A 17,597-nucleotide genomic window follows, 5' to 3' on the forward strand; every position below is an offset into this window, starting at 1 on the left:
ACAGTAATTGTATTTGAAAACCTCAATAAAAGTATTACACAGTTAACTATAAAACAGAAATATTCAAAACATCTGAAATTTCATTACAGAAATTGCTTCCTAAAAACTCTTAATTTACCAACAATAGTGACAAAGAATTAATTCAATGAAATCTCTAAGTGAAATTACTCAAGATAACGTATGAAAATTGCAATTTTCCCTTTGGCTTGATGACCATTTCCAATCACAGAAAACTGTGTAATTAGTAATAGTGAATTTAAATGTTCTACATTATTTCAGCATTTTCTTTTTTTGAGACATAGAACCTAAATAGCATATGGTGATTCCTAGACAATCCTTAAAGCTTCTTTTGAGATAAACATGAGAGGTCTTTATCAATAAAGTATTTTGACTGTGACCTAAAAAAGAATATTGATTGTGGCCATTAAGATTGCATTCACTCAAACTCCAGTGTGGGTGACACAGTGACAGCCTGTCTTAAAAAAATTTTCAGCTGGGTGAGGTGGCTCAAGCCGCTAAATTTTGTATTTTTAGTAGAGATGGGGTTTCACCATGTTAACCAGGCTGATCTTGAACTCCTGACCTCAGGTGATCTGCCTGCCTCAGCATCCCAAAATGCTGGGATTACAGGCATAAGCCACCACGCCTGGTCCAGTAGTGCCATTCTTAACAACACATTATGCCTATGATCAATGATTTCCAAAATTACTGTAACTGTTTATACTTTACCAGTGTACATCCTGTTCTCGATATCAGAAATGTTTTCCTCTACTATTCTAACCATTTCTTTTTCATCACTCACATTGCTGTGTGAAGTATTCCTTGATTCTTGCTATCTTTCCTCAGATAAACAGGCGTCACTTTCCTTGGGGCTGCCTTAGTACTGCATTGATTTTCCTAGTGTATCTTTACCACCTGAAATGTACATTCTTTCTATGCATGTCTATCCCTTTTGTCCTAAACTGTATGGGACAATCTTTCAAATCATCTTTTCTTTTGTGTCATTTTTTTGAGACAAGGTCTTGCTCAGTAGCCCCAGGCTGGAGCACAGTGGTGCGATCTCAGCTAACTACAACCTCTGCCTCCCGGACTCTAGAGATTCTCCCACCTCAGCCTCTGAGTATCTGGGACCACACGCATGTGCTGCCATGCTCGGCTAATTTTGTATTTTTTCTAGAGACTGGGTTTTGCCATGTAAAAAATGAAATGAAACTATTGGGGTGCAAAAATATTTTATGATTTATTACTATATAGATCTGATCGTATACCTGATTAAAGACAATGAATTTAACTGGGACATAAAGTAGAACACATATTAGATGCAGTTATTCAACAGATTATGTGTCCTAGTAAAATTAAAATGTATTTTCACGTTCTTTTTAATGACACCACCTTCCTTCAAACTAGTATTCCTAGTAAATTGTTATTCATTAAAACAAGGTGATAAACTGTGTGAACACAGCCGAAAAGACACCATCTAGCAAATTCTCAAGGATACCCATTCATACTGGGAAAGACAATTCTATACTACATAAAGTCACAGAAGTTGCTAAAAATAACTTAATTTTGGGGTTTGGAAGGTGCTTTAGGGGCAACATTTTATGTAGTTACAACTGATACAAATTCAGAGCTATGAAAATAAAGCAAAGAAACCACATTGTGTTTGAGCAGGCAATCTTTACATCCTTGCCTACATTTCCCCCCCAGTCCCAAAGTTCTACATGTAATCCTTGGACTCACATTCAAGTTTATGTTAAATACTAGCCTAAACAAAATTACTCATCCTTCTCATTCTCTTTGTTATTTTTATGTTGCTTTGGTTAAAGAACACAAATGCCCTGCTGATAGGTCCTCTGTTTGGTTATAGCTTATATAAGGGGGGTGTAAACACAATACACACTTTGCCACAAAATGATTCTTTGAAAGTCACAACTATGGTATTATGAAGCCAAGCACAGCTACGCTGGGACTGAATTCTCCATGCTTCTTTATTACCTTCTTTGCTCTCTTTGTTTTCTAGTAGCTGTAACTCAACACAGGTCACGGAGAGTGTGATTCCAAAATAGAAACGCACCTGCAGTGGTCATCTTTTCTTGATCTATTAAGTTCATCTGTCCCAAGTCTGTGGATCCCAACACAGTGTTGGTCATTGGTGGAGATACAAATGGACGTAGACCACCAACTTTCAAATTCTCAGATCTTTCATGAATTTCATTACTGAAGGTCAAACTATTAAAATCCAAATCTGAAAAAGCTGAAAAGAAAGTTTTCATTATTAGAATGTAAATCATAATACAATTTGACTAACGTGGAGAAATTCCTTCTAAAACAGAAGCAGTCCCATGTCCTCCACTCCCCCAGAAACACACCACTCCTGCATGGCTTATTGTATTCTACATGTCCCGTACTTGCCATTCACTCACATAGGTTTTATTAACCATAATCTTTGACATTTTTATTTTTTAGTGTTACTTACTTTGATTCACTCAGCGATATTATATATTTTGTTTTCCATGAGAGCTTTGTTTATTAATAATAAAGATTCTTCAGGAATATGAACTTTCTTTTAATAACAAGACTTATGTTTAACCATTAGACACATGATGTGTCATAAGATCATGGGTGCTTAATGGGCCAGAGTTATAATGGCTATTGGAATGCATGGCGGTGCATGCTTATATTTTAAATTATTCAGCTTCAGTTTCTGATACAGTAAATATCAATAGATACAATCCACTTAAACAAAAGCTCTTTGGGGTATGCCATCATTTTTTAATGTTTTTATCTTTTTTCCACCACAAAAGAGAGTTGAATTAAATGTGGTACTTTCATAGCATGAAATACTATAGGAAATTTAAACTCAACTAGAACTACTTCTGAAAATAGCAATGGATCTCTTTGGACAAATCAATGGGTGTGAACAAAACATATCAACTGATCTCAAAACTATAACGCTGAGTAAGCAAAAGAAAGCTGCTGAATAATATATTTATAATGTACAATCATTTATATGATTGAAATTTTAGGACAGAAACACCAATTCTACATATGATTTATGACCATACACATATATGGTAAAATGTATGAAAAGTGCATTACAATGACAAACACCTAATTCAGGGTGTTGGTTACTTCTATGCAATAATTATCAATTACACAAAAAACCCTAAGCCTATAAAGTTTCAGAATCACTCTTTGAAATGAGTGTGTCTGCCAAATAGCCATGAAAAAAAGATTACTTTCCTCATTTTTGTACTCCAAGATATTCCCTGCACACACACACACACACACACACACACACATTAATCAAAACATCCAATTTGCTTCAGATAATCAGTCTAACACTAGGATGAAGTAACTAAACTTTATACAAAATTGACATGTTAGCAAGGAAAGCTTTCCTCTAGGTAAAGATCAGAATTCCGACAAGCATTTCTGACACGGGAAAAAATTGTAGTCTCATAATTCACCTCTGTGAAACCCAAATGAGTATAGGTATTCCCAACTGAGAACTTCAGCGTAGCAATACATAATAGAAGATACATCTAAGTTAGAGCTTACATTTTAAAAATTTATCTTATGCTTCTAAATATAATGCTTTTCAAACATAGATACCAACACTAATGTCTGCATTATATATATCAAATCTATCCATCAAATTTGAAAAAAAAGACAGGAATATGAAGACTGCTAGCATTTAAAATATTTTAATGTGCTTCTTTCCAGAGTTAAATTTGTATTGCAAAAATTTTTACCTGATGTGCATGCTTGTACATCTTTCATTCCGACTGCCTGGTTCGAAACATACTCTTTCATTTCAATCTTAGGCTGAAAGGGTTTTGAGACAAAATGATTAATAAGTAATATATATTTCATATACTATGTGGTTAATAATTAAAGATAAATATAGAAAAGTTATTACCTTCAAGTGATGATATTGCTCAAGAGAATCTGGAAGGCAAAATGGACATATAATCAATTATATATAAATATGATCAATCTAACCATACACTCAGAGTTAGTATCAAGCTTAATCTTAGTGCTTCGCTTTAAAAATAATGAGTTTAGATTTAGGGGTGCATCTCTTTTGTCAGGACAACAACATAACAGAAATATCCTGAAGAAAACTAAGAAGATAGGTTGAATAAAACATGCAGTTAACATTTCAAAGGGAAGATTCTGATTCGAATATCTGTAACTGAGAGAAAAGTATGCACACAACCATGTGTACATGCTGAGGAGGAGAAAAACGATCTTTAACCAGAGGAGCAAATCATGACCCTGGGCAGATAAATGTCCAAGCTGATGGTAGAACGCTATAGTGTGTCTTTAATGTGACACATCAGAATCATTTATACCATTCTACTACAAGCATTTATCATGTCCTTCAACTGGTCCTAGAATGCAGAAAGCACACAGTTGTCATGACAGTTCATTTGAATGTTTAATTCATTTCTCATCAGAGAAAGTGTTCTGAAGTGATTGCTTTGGATCCACACTTACACAAAATAGTTCATAAAAATCTTCATTTTTTTTTCATACCTACTTGGGCTTACTGATAGGTCTACATTTCTTATATCCTCTAGTTTAGCCATCTTAAGTTTTTTGATCCACTCATGCAAGAAGGTATATAAAACATGTCTAAAAATAATGTGTAAGAAGCTTTCAACATTGAAATATTAATAAAAAATGCATTGCTACATAATTATTAGTTACTACTGACCTTTTATATACCAAAATGGGTGTAATATTTATGTAAAGTAATGCCTTTTGTATTTGAGGAATAAACTTTGTAATTTTTTTGTTTCTAAACTTAGTTTGGGTTGGCATATCATGTCATCCATGATAAACTTTTACAAAACAGTTATCCTATTTAAAAAACCGGCTGCCTTAAAGAAAAAGCAGCCAAAGCTCCTACATTTAACTTTACCTCAGTTGATTAACTCATATGGACAAAACATGCATCTTTGATGTCTGATAGTTACAGAGAGAAGAAATTAGTTCCTGTGGTTTACCCCCATTCTAGCACTCCCTCCTTCCAGTAATTCCTGGAACAGCAATCACCTAATCTTCCGTTTGAGTGCCAATATACTGCAGCCATCAGAAGTGAGAGCTCTCAAGTTTCCCTATTATGAAATCCAAAATGATCTAGCCAACTTCTTTCTTTCCTCCCTCCTCCTCTACTCACAATTCCTCTTCCTGTGCAAAAGTAATCTGTACATCTGTTGTCCTGATTCTGACCCTTCTGCCTTCTTTTGATGGACTATTCCCATGACTTCTCTTCTCTTCATTTAGCAGTGGGATCTTCCAGTGATGATTTCTATTTCTTCATCTCTTTCTCCTTCCCCTCTGGCCAGAGACACGCTCAGAAATAAAAGGAAAATCATGCTTTCCCTTAATCCTGTTATGTCTTGAGTGGTTATCCAAGGACTCTTCTTCCAGATTTCTCTAAAGGCACAGCTATACCCTTGCTACTCAGAGTGTGGTCCTAGGACAACAAGGGTCGGCATCACCTGAGATCTTATTAGAAATGCAGAATCGCAGACTTGTGGAATCAGAATGTGCACTTCTAACAAGGTCCTCAGCTGATTTGTTAAAATTTGGGAAGCTCTGATCTATACTCAGTGTGCTCCCACATTCCTTAACCTCAACTTGCCCTTTTGGAATCCAGCCTCAAGCTCCACCGTATCACATCCTCCAAATCTAAGCTGCATTACAAGTCGTAAGGTTCCTAATGAACTTTTTATCAGGCTATAGCTTCCTTGATCTCTCCATAACTAATCCTACCCTCTTCTTTCCAATGCTCTTCTTTTGGCCCCTAAGATACTGTCCCATGAATAAAAACATTTTATAGCACATTAAATTATAGACATGTAATTTATGCATGGCTGACCATGCGTTACATTCCTCTATCGCAGATAAAACATAGCTCTGCGTGGTCAGGTACCTCCATCCTTAATGCATTCCCAAAAGTAAGGAAAACAGCAAGAGTGGCAACATTTTGCTTGACTTCTCTGACAAGTTTCAGTACTGGAAGCTCACTTTATATTCTCCTCAAATAATTATCTTACTCTATCGCCCTTCATTGCATATATCTGTTTTTTTTCCCCTCATTTACTCCCTGTACTCTCTGCCTTTTCACTCTTCATTCCTTCATTTACTCTTTTCTTCTTCCTTATTTTCTGACTTTCCTCAGGTCTTAGAGTATCTTGAATTGGAACTAATGATTCAGCTCCTTTAGGCACTCTCAATTAAATCGGTTGCTAATGTCTTACAAAATATACCACATATCACTATTTCACTTCTCTTTTTTTTGACTATGCACTTAATACCTTATTTTCCTTGGCTACTAGAACATAACAGAGCTCATGTTTTTAAACATTCTGTCAAATTTTTAAATAAAATACAGTTCTTACCTTCTTGTTCCTTTATTGTAATTTTTCCTCTTTGACCATCAGCTCCAGTTAAGCGACTATCATATTTCTGTGGAACATTCTCAAAGGTAGTCTGTTGAAATTATAATGAATAATGAGTTTCAGTGAAAAAACAATGAATTTCTCAATATTTCCTAAACATGTTCTGAATTTCCTGATTTAAAAGCAATGAGACCTAGAAGGAAAGCATGTGTTGAAAACCAAAATATTTCAATAGAGAAACTCATACACGCTCTCCAGATCAAGCAAAACTTTTATCTCCATATGGCTATTGACACTGTAAACTGAACATAGAAAGCCAAAGGAAACACAGTGACAGACACAATATTAACTCTTGTGTATATTTCAACAAGGAACTAACTTCAAATACCTAACTCAACTTTGTGTTCACTACCAACAATAAGAGGGCATTTAAAAAAAATACACAATTGGTATAATACTTACAACATTCATATTTAAAATATTTCTAATTACATAAATGATCTTAGTGTTAAAATAAGATACTCGGCATGATAGGTAACTTCAGGGTATGTTATGTTGAGTGTAAGCAGAACATTGTCAAAGCTGCTTTATTTAGGTAAGGAAGGGCTTGGAAAAATCAAAATATTTTTGGCAAAATTTTTACTGACAGGAAAAATGGCAAAATAGTAAGAAGCCTTTTCTTTATGCCTTGTTTAAATAAAAGCAAGCAAATATTAGATATAGTATGCCATTCTTTCCCAATTAAGAAATAACTTCAAGAAAGTATAGCAAGAGTTAGTAAAAAGGGAAGGAGAAGAACATTTATTATGAAGCATCTAAACAGTCCCAGGCTCTTATTTACACATTCTCTTTTCTACACATTCTAATAATACACATGAGGACGAGGATGTTTACCATACTTCCTGCTTTTTGGATGTTGAGAACAAAATGAAAAACAGATGTGACCCATTGTTCTCTCTGTCCAGAATATCCTCCTTCTAGACTTTCACATGGCTCGCTGCTTCTTGTCCTCTAGTTGGCAGCTTAAATGTCACACTCAGAAAGATCTTCTCTGAGAACACAGTTCTACTCCCATTCCGGCCCCCATCCTAACTACGCACTTCTTCAATGTGCCGTAACCTAACATTCTCTGTTTTCTTTATAGGAAGCACTTATAGTGACTTAGAAGTGTTTGTTCTTTACTTGATTTTCTGCTCTTACTACTCTATCATAAGCCTCATCTTGTACATTCAGTGTCTCACTGCCTAGCACACAGTCAGTAGTCAAGAACAGAAATTCCTTCAAGGTCAAAAACACTTACAATCTCATCGGAAAGGTCTCAAGTGCCAAATCACTAGATTCCCTTAGGATATTCCCAGTCATAGTCTGCTGAAACTTAACATAAACCAAAGTAGAAATCGACATGCCTGTTCTAAATTTCTTTTTTTTTTTCGGCACTACTGCCATTTCATCGTTCAGGTTTACAAAAAGAATCCTCAATATTTACTAAATCACTGAATCCCACCGTGATCATTTTGTCCCACATTTGTATACATACTTCACAGTTTACAAAGGGATTTCACATTTCTTCCCAAATTTGTTCATTAGACCTACTTAGGAGGTAATATTTATGAGTGTCATTCTTATGATGTTAACTACAGTAAGGTACATGGAGAAGTACAGATCTATATGGAGACTTTTGGTCATAGGACACCCTTAAAAATACTGATTAGAATTTATAATTTTTTTGTAAGTATTCTGTAATAAAGACTTCAATTTTCTTTCTACAAAATAAGACATTCATTCAGGTAAACATGGTCATCTACCACTATGTGAAAGCTGGAACATTATTACTACAGAGAGATAAAAGAGAAAAGAAATGTTTCATCAATATTCCACCAGGAGAAAGCATAGGAAATCAAAATTATAAAGAGTAATGTTCAACCTTTAAAGATATATTTAAAAGAGCGTAGGTTGGGGCTAAAAGAAAGCTTAAGAAATTTTCATGTAAAATCCAAATCTGAGCTTACAGTTAGAGAATATTAGAAAATATACTGTAATCTGCTTTCCTACTGATGACATATTTCTAATTTATTTCCTTCTTATTTATAACATATTTGCATAATTCATGTGCACTTATATCCTAAACTTTAATTTAAGCCATATTTTGGAAATGCAATAGATGTTATTATTAGATATCCTGTGCATGTTATACTACCTATAACATTCTATTATATAGAAATTTACTTGTCTGTTCATTTCTTCATGTTCAAAAATGATTAAAACGCTTCTTACATGCAAGACTTTAGGTACTTTAGGATACACAAGAATATGTTTCGTAACATTCAGTAGCTCACAGTAGTGCAGGACCTTTAAAATGATTATGTAAACAATGAAATACAAAAGCTTCTGAAATTTGAAACTTTAAACTATGATACAAAGATGGTCTGTGAATATTTTTTACAACTACAGGGCAAAAAGTGTTTGAAATTAAAGTATTACCACATGGTTATTAACAGTCTCTGCTTCTGGAGCTGGTTGTCACTTGAGGAAAAACATGTATGCTCAATTAGATGAAGAGTTTTAAATATATTCTTCATAGAATGGCTTAGGAAACACGTGGGAATCTCTTTGTAATACAGATTTTGAGACAGAAATTTTAAATTTCTGAATTTCCACATTAAAAGAAAAACTAGCGGGGTGGAGCCTGTGGGCGGCAAGCCACCCAGGTGCTGAGGCAAAAGACCGAGGACACGAGCTTTTCCAGTGTAATAAAATATAAAACAAGAATAGTTATACCAGATATAGATCTTAGATATGATTATATATGAATATCATTAATCATTAGTTGGTAGCAATTACTCTTTATGCCAATATTATAATAATCCTTGCTCTATAACTATAACCTAGGAAAAGCCAGGCCATACAGAGATAGGAGCTGAGGAGACATAGTGAGAAGTGACCAGAAGACAAGAGTGCGAGCCTTCTGTTATGCCCAGACAGGGCCACCAGAGGGCTCCTTGGTCTAGCGGTGACGCCAGCGTCTGGGAAGACGCCCGTTGCCAAGCAGACCATGGTCTAGCGGTAGGATTAGTGTCAAGGAAAAACACCCACTACTTAGCAGACCGGGAAAGGGAGTCTCCCTTTCCCTGGGGGAGTTTAGAGAAGACTCTACTCCTCCACCTCTTGTGGAGGGCCTAACATTAGTCAGGCCCACCCGCAGTTATCTGGAAGCCTAACAGTCTCCCTGTGATGCTGTGCTTCATTGGTCATGCTCCTAGTTCGCCTTCATGTTCCATCTTGTACACCTGGCTCTGCCATTTAGTTAGCAGTAGCAAATTAGTGAAAGTACTAAAAGTCTCTGATAAGCAGAAATAATAAAGTAAACTGTTTCTCTCTGTCTCCTCTCTCTCTCTGACTGGGCTGCCGGGCAGGGAAGGGCCCCCTGTCCAGTGGACACGTGATCCACATGACCTTACCTATCATTGGAGATGGCTCACACTCCTTATCCTGCCCCTTTGTCTTGTATCCAATAAATATCAGTGCAGGCTGGCATTCAGGGCCACTACTGGTCTCTGCGTCTTGGTGGTAGTGGTCCCCCGGGCCCCGCTGGCTTTTCTTTTATCTCTTTGTCTTGTGTCTTTATTTCTACGCTCTCTCGTCTCCACAAACGGGGAGAAACCCACCGACCCTGTGGGGCTAGACCCTACAGAGCTAAGATGGCCAAATAGGAACAGCTCCAGTCTACAGCTCCCAGCGTGAGCGACGCAGAAGATGGGTGATTTCTGCATTTCCAACTGAGGTACTGGGTTCATCTCACTGGGGAGTGTTGGAAAGTGGGTGCAGGACAGTGGGTGCAGTGCACCGAGCATGAGCCGAAGCAGGGTGAGGCATCGCCTCACCTGAGAAGTGCAAGGGGTCAGGGAATTCCCTTTCCTAGTCAAAGAAAGGGGTGACAGACGGCACCTGGAAAATCGGGTCACTCCCACCCGAATACTGCGCTTTTCCAGCGGTCTTAACAAACAGCACACCAGGACATTATATCCTGCACCCGGCTTGGAGGGTCCTATGCCCACGGCGCCTTGCTCACTGCTAGCACAACAGTCTGAAATCAAACTGCAAGGTGGCAGCGAGGCTGGGGGAGAGGCGCCCGCCACTGCTGAGGCTTGAGTAGGTAAACAAAGCAGCTGGGAAGCTCGAACTGGGTGGAGCCCACCACAGCTCACGGAGGCCTGCCTGCCTGCCTCTGTAGACTCCACCTCTGGGGGCATGGCATTGCCAAACAAAACGCAGCAGAATCCTCTGCAGACTTAAATGTCCCTGTCTGACAGCTTTGAAGAGAGTAGTGGTTCTCCCAGCATGCAGCTGGAGATCTGAGAATGGACAGACTGCCTCCTCAAGTGGGTCCCTGACCCCCGAGTAGCCTAACTGGGAGGCACCCCCCAGTAGGGGCAGACTGACACCTCACACGGCCGGGTACTCCTCTGAGACAAAACTTCTAGAGGAATGATCCGGCAGTAACATTTGCTGTTCACCAACATCCGCTGTTCTGCAGCCTCCGCTGCTGATACCCAGGCAAACAGGGTCTGGAGTGGACCTCTAGCAAACTCCAACAGACCTGCAGCTGAGGGTCCTGACTCTTAGAAGGAAAACTAACAACAGAAAGGACAGCCACACCAAAACCCCATCTGTACGTCACCATCATCAACGACCAAAGGTAGATAAAACCACAAAGATGGGGAAAAAACGGAGCAGAAAAACTGGAAGCTCTAAAAATCAGAGTGCCTCTCCTCCTCCAAAGGAACGCAGCTCCTCACCAGCAATGGAACAAAGCTGGATGGAGAATGACTTTGACGAGTTGAGAGAAGAAGGCTTCAGACAATCAAACTACTCCAAGCTAAAGGAAGAAGTTCGAATCCATGGCAAAGAAGTTAAAAACCTTGAAAAAAAATTGGACGAATGGCTAACTAGAATAACCAATGTAGAGAAGTCCTTAAAGGACCTGATGGAGCTGAAAACCAAGACACGAGAACTACTTGACGAATGCACAAGCCTCAGCAGCCAATTCGATCAACTGGAAGAAAGGATATCAGTGATGGAAGATCAAATGAATGAAATGAAGAGAGAAGGGAAGTTTAGAGAAAAAAGAATAAAAAGAAAGGAACAAAGCCTCCAAGAAATATGGGACTATGTGAAAAGACCAAATCTACATCTGATTGGTGGACTTGAAAGTGACGGGGAGAATGGAAACAAGTTGGAAAACACTCTGCAGGATATTATCCAGGAGAACTTCCCCAATCTCACAAGGCAGGCCAACATTCAAATTCAGGAAATACAGAGAACGCCACAAAGATGCTCCTCGAGGAGAGCAACTCCAAGACACATAATTGTCAGATTCACCAAAGTTGAAATGAAGGAAAAAATGTTAAGGGCAGCCAGAGAGAAAGGTCGGGTTACCCACAAAGGGAAGCCCATCAGACTAACAGTTGATCTCTTGGCAGAAACTCTACAAGCCAGAAGAGAGAGGGGGCCAATATTCAACATTCTTAAAGAAAAGAATTTTCAAGCCAGAATTTCATATCCAGCCAAACTAAGCTTCAGAAGTGAAGGAGAAATAAAATACTTTACAGACAAGCAAATGCTGAGAGATTTTGTCACCACCAGGCCTGCCCTAAAAGAGCTCCTGAAGGAAGCACTAAACATGGAAAGGAAAAACTGGTACCAGCCATTGCAAAAACATGCCAAATTGTAAAGCTCATTGAGGCTAGGAAGAAACTGCATCAACGAACGAGCAAAATAACCAGCTAACATCATAATGACACAATCAAATTCACACATAACAATATTAACCTTAAATGTAAATGGACTAAATGCTCCAATTAAAAGACACAGACTGGCAAATTGGATAAAGAGTCAAGACACATCAGTGTGCTGTATTCAGGAAACCCATCTCACGTGCAGAGACACACACAGGCTCAAAATAAAAGGATGGAGGAAGATCTACCAAGCAAATGGAAAACAGAAAAAGGCAGGGGTTGCCATCCTAGTCTCTGATAAAACAGACTTTAAACCAACAAAGATCAAAAGAGACAAAGAAGGCCATTACATGATGGTAAAGGGATCAATTAAACAAGAAGAGCTAACTATCCAAAATATATATGCAGCCAATACAGGAGCACTCAGATTCATAAAGCAAGTCCTTAGAGATCTACAAAGAGACTTAGATTCCCACACAATAATAATGGGAGAGTTTAACACCCCACTGTCAACATTAGACAGATCAACAAGACAGAAAGTTAACAAGGATACCCAGGAATTGAACTCAGCTCTAAACCAAGTGGACCTAATAGACATCTGACATCTACAGAACTCTCCACCCCAAATCAACAGAATATACATTCTTCTCAGCACCACACTGCACTTATTCCAAAATTGACCACATAGTTGGAAGTAATGCACTCCTCAGAAATTATAACAAACTGTCTCTCAGACCACAGTGCAATCAAACTAGAACTCAGGATTAAGAAACTCACTCAAAACCGCTCAATTACATGGAAACTGAACAACCTGCTCCTGAATGACTACTGGGTACACAACGAAATGAAGGCAGAAATAAAGATGTTCTTTGAAACCAACGAGAACAAAGACACAACATACCAGAATCTCTGGGACACATTCAAAGCAGTGTGTAGAGGGAAATTTATAGCACTAAATGCCCACAAGAGAAAGCAGGAAAGAACCAAAATTGACACCCTAACATCACAATTAAAAGAACTAGAGAAGCAAGAGCAAACACATTCAAAAGCTAGCAGAAGACAAGAAATAACTAAGATCAGAGCAGAACTGAAGGAAATAGAGACACAAAAAACCCTTCAAAAAATTAATGAATCCAGGAGCTGGTTTTTTGAAAAGATCAACAAAATTAAGAGACCACTAGAAGACTAATAAAGAAGAAAAGAGAGAAGAATCAAATAGACGCAATAAAAAATGATAAAGGGGATATCACCACCGATCCCACAGAAATACAAACTACCATCAGAGAATGCTATAAACACCTCTACGCAAATAAACTAGAAAATCTAGAAGAAATGGATAAATTCCTCGACACATACACCCTCCCAAGACTAAACCAGGAAGAAGTTGAATCTCTGAATAGACCAATAACAGGCTCTGAAATGGAGGCAATAATTAATAGCTTACCAACCAAGAAAAGTCCAGGACCAGATGGATTCACAGCCGAATTCTACCAGAGGTACAAGGAGGAGCTGGTACCATTCCTTCTGAAACTGTTCCAATCAATAGAAAAAGAGGGAATCCTCCCTAACTCATTTTATGAGGCCAGCATCATCCTGATACCAAAGCCTGGCAGAGACACAGCAAAAAAAGAGAATTTTAGACCAATATCCCTGATGAACATCGATGCAAAAATCCTCAATAAAATACTGGCAAACAGAATCCAGCAGCACATCAAAAAGCTTATCCACCATGATCAAGTGGGCTTCATCCCTGGGATGGAAGGCTGGTCCAACATATGCAAATCAATAAACGTAATCCAGTATATAAACAGAATCAAAGACAAAACCATGTGATTATCTCAATTGATGCAGAAAAGGCCTTTGACAAAATTCAACAACACTTCATGCTAAAAACTCTCAATAAATTAGGTATTGATGGGACGTATCTCAAAATAATAAGAGCTATCTATGACAAACCCACAGCCAATATCATACTGAATGGGCAAAAACTGGAAGCATTCCCTTTGAAAACTGGCACAAGACAGGGATGCCCTCTCTCACCACTCCTATTCAACATAGTGTTGGAAGTTCTGGCCAGGGCAATCAGGCAGGAGAAGGAAATAAAGGGTATTCAATTAGGAAAAGAGGAAATCAAATTGTCCCTGTTTGCAGATGACATGATTGTGTATCTAGAAAACCCCATTGTCTCAGCCCAAAATCTCCTTAAGCTGATAGGCAACCTCAGCAAAGTCTCAGGATACAAAATGAATGTACAAAAATCACAAGCATTCTTATACACCAATAATAGACAAACAGAGAGCCAAATCATGAGTGAACTCCCATTCACAATTGCTTCAAAGAGAATAAAATACTTAGGAATCCAACTTACGAGGGATGTGAAGGACCTCTTCAAGGAGAACTATAAACCACTGCTCAATGAAGTAAAAGAGGATACAAACAAATGGAAGAACGTTCCATGCTCATGGGTAGGAAGAATTGATATCATGAAAATAGTCATACTGCCCAAGGTAATTTATAGATTCAATGCCATCCCCATCAAGCTACCAATGACTTTCTTCACAGAATTGGAAAAAACTACTTTAAAGTTCATATGGAATCGAAAAAGAGCCCACATTGCCAAGACAATCCTAAGCCAAAAGAACAAAGCTGGAGGCATCACGCTACCTGATTTCAAACTATACTACAAGGCTGTAGTAACCAAAACAGCATGGTACTGGTACCAAAACAGAGATATAGACCAATGGAACAGAACAGAGCCCTCAGAAATAATGTCACATATCTACAACCATCTGATCTTTGACAAACCTGAAAAAAACAAGAAATGGGGAAAGGATTCCCTATTTAATAAATGGTGCTGGGAAAACTGGCTAGCCATATGCAGAAAGCTGAAACTGGATCCCTTCCTTACACCTTATACAAAAATTAATTCAAGATGGATTAAAGACTTAAATGTTAGACCTAAAACCATAAAAACCCTAGAAGAAAACCTAGGCAATACCATTCAGGACATAGGCATGGGCAAGGACTTCATGTCTAAAACACCAAAAGCAATGGCAACAAAAGCCAAAATTGACTAATGGAATCTAATTAAACTAAAGAGCTTCTGCACAGCAAAAGAAACTACCATCAGAGTGAACAGGCAACCTACAGAATGGGAGAAAATTTTCACAACCTACTCATCTGACAAAGGGCTAATATCCAGAATCTACACTGAACTCAAACAAATTTACAAGAAAAAAACAACCCCATCAAAAAGTGGGCAAAGGATATGAACAGACACTTCTCAAAAGAAGACATTTATGCAGCCAAAAGACACATGAAAAAATGCTCATCATCACTGGCCATCAGAGAAATGCAAATCAAAACCACAATGAGGTAACATCTCACACCAGTTAGAATGGCGATCATTAAAAAGTCAGGAAACAACAGGTGCTGGAGAGGATGTGGAGAAATAGGAACACTTTTACACTGTTGGTGGGACTGTAAACTAGTTCAACCATTGTGGAAGTCAGTGTGGTGATTCCTTAGGGATCTAGAACTAGAAATACCATTTGACCCAGCCATTCCATTACTGGGTATATAGCCAGAGGATTATAAATCATGCTACTATAAAGACACATGCACACGTATGTTTATTTCGGCACTATTCACAATAGCAAAGACTTGGAACCAACCCAAATGTCCAAAAACGATAGACTGGATTAAGAAAGTGTGGCACATATACACCATGGAATATTATACAGCCATAAAACATGATGAGTTCATGTCCTTTGTAGGGACATGGATGAAGCTGGAAACCATCATTCTCAGCAAACTATCATAAGGACAAAAAACCAAACACCGCATGTTCTCACTCATAGGTGGGAATTGAACAATGAGAACACTTGGACACAGGAAGGGGAACATCACACTCTTGGGGCCTGTTGAGGGGTGGGGGTAGGGGGGAGGGATAGCATTTGGAGATATACCTAATGTTAAATGACGAATTACTGGGTGCAGCACACCAACATGGCACATGTATACATATGTAACTAACCTGCACGTTGTGCACATGTACCCTAAAACTTAAAGTATAATAAATATATATATATATATAAAAGAAAAACTAGAGGTGAGGTCTTCTTATGTTGCCCAGGCTGGTCTGGAACTCCTGGACTCAAGTGATCCTACTGCCTCAGCCTTCCAAGGAGCTGGGACTGCAGGCATGTGCCAACATGCCCAGCTACATTTCCACAATGTTATTGGAGTCTAATTACAGAACCAAGGACCAAAGAGAGAAAAAGTTTCCTACTAAAAACTGTGTCATCCCACAATAAGCATCCAAGAAAGTAAAAGGAAACCATATGATATGTGCTTTACAGTTTTGGAACTGAAAGACACCAGGGACATTCTATGGTTACTATAATGAGTAATTGAACCCATTAAAAGTATTCAGGCACAAGGATTATAAAGATCACAATAGTATGACTGAAAAGTTCCTGTGAGAATACTCACCAAATAAACGCTGACCATATTTTAAGTTTCCTCTACTGTGGGAAAGCTTTTCCACATACAGTTTTCCTGTCACCATGTATTTCGCAGTTCATGCCATTTTTCAGCCCCCAATTCCTCTAAGTATTTAGCACCCTTTCCCATTTTCCAAAGAAAAAAAGTAAAGGCAATTCAAATAGTCATATTTCTATAATACGTTTTTTTTCTGACCAACTATTCCCCAAGACCATAAAACTATTATAGGTAGACCGCAGCCACAGTTGAAGAGTAAATACTATGCAAAACTAGATTCAGAGCAAGAAAATTTATTTCACAAAAGAGCACTTTACCTTGGTACTATCCAGAGTTCATCTTCTATTGCACTTTACCTTGGTACTATTCAAAGAGTTCATCATCTATTGAAAGCCATGAGTCACCAGAACTCTGTTCGTTGCACAGTCTAAAGAGAAAAACATACAAGAAAAATGAGTGAGTTCATTTCTCTTAAAAAAAAAAATTATTTGTTTTGTGTCTGGGTATCACCCCCCCAAACAAAAACAAAAACAAAAACAAAATCTGGGGAAAGGTCAGCTATCTATACAATAAATAATATTTCTTAATATAATTAAAATTGGCCTCTTTTTCAAAAAGATTTTAGTTACCTATTTCTGCCTCCACCTTTCCCAACCTATGAAATGTTCGATGAAGACTCACCGTTAGTTCCTTAACAAATAGTGACCGGCAATATATTGGCAGAGCCTGAGAATAATTTGTCTTCAGAAGTGTCTGTCCTGAAGGCTGAATTCAATATCCAATTAACGAGTGACGTAACCTTTGTTACCTGAACTGGAACCAACTGATCGCTTAAAACAAGGTAGAAAGAGACACTGTGTCTTCTCCATTACCTGTCTCTGGTTCAAAGGCTAATCTGTGCCACTAAAAAATGGCAGTCTTGGTTCTTCAGCATGGAAACCAC

General features: G+C 38.1%; 1 protein-coding gene across 3 annotated transcripts in view; it reads right to left on the reverse strand.

The window, feature by feature from the left end:
• LOC100437575 (phosphatidylinositol 3,4,5-trisphosphate 3-phosphatase TPTE2-like) overlaps nucleotides 1-17,597 on the reverse strand; it is a 150,822-nt gene that overhangs the window by 128,230 nt on the left and 4,995 nt on the right. For all 3 annotated transcript variants that reach the window (XM_063714782.1, XM_063714781.1, XM_063714778.1), the window contains exons 2-6: nucleotides 16,972-17,081; nucleotides 6,417-6,507; nucleotides 3,923-3,951; nucleotides 3,756-3,828; nucleotides 2,075-2,254 (exon numbers count right to left, since the gene is read on the reverse strand). The gene's annotated coding sequence lies outside the window, so the exon portion shown is untranslated. The remainder of the gene's footprint in view (nucleotides 1-2,074; nucleotides 2,255-3,755; nucleotides 3,829-3,922; nucleotides 3,952-6,416; nucleotides 6,508-16,971; nucleotides 17,082-17,597) is intronic.

Source organism: Pongo abelii, chromosome 14 (assembly GCF_028885655.2).
Source record: "Pongo abelii isolate AG06213 chromosome 14, NHGRI_mPonAbe1-v2.0_pri, whole genome shotgun sequence".
NCBI lineage: Eukaryota > Metazoa > Chordata > Mammalia > Primates > Hominidae > Pongo > Pongo abelii.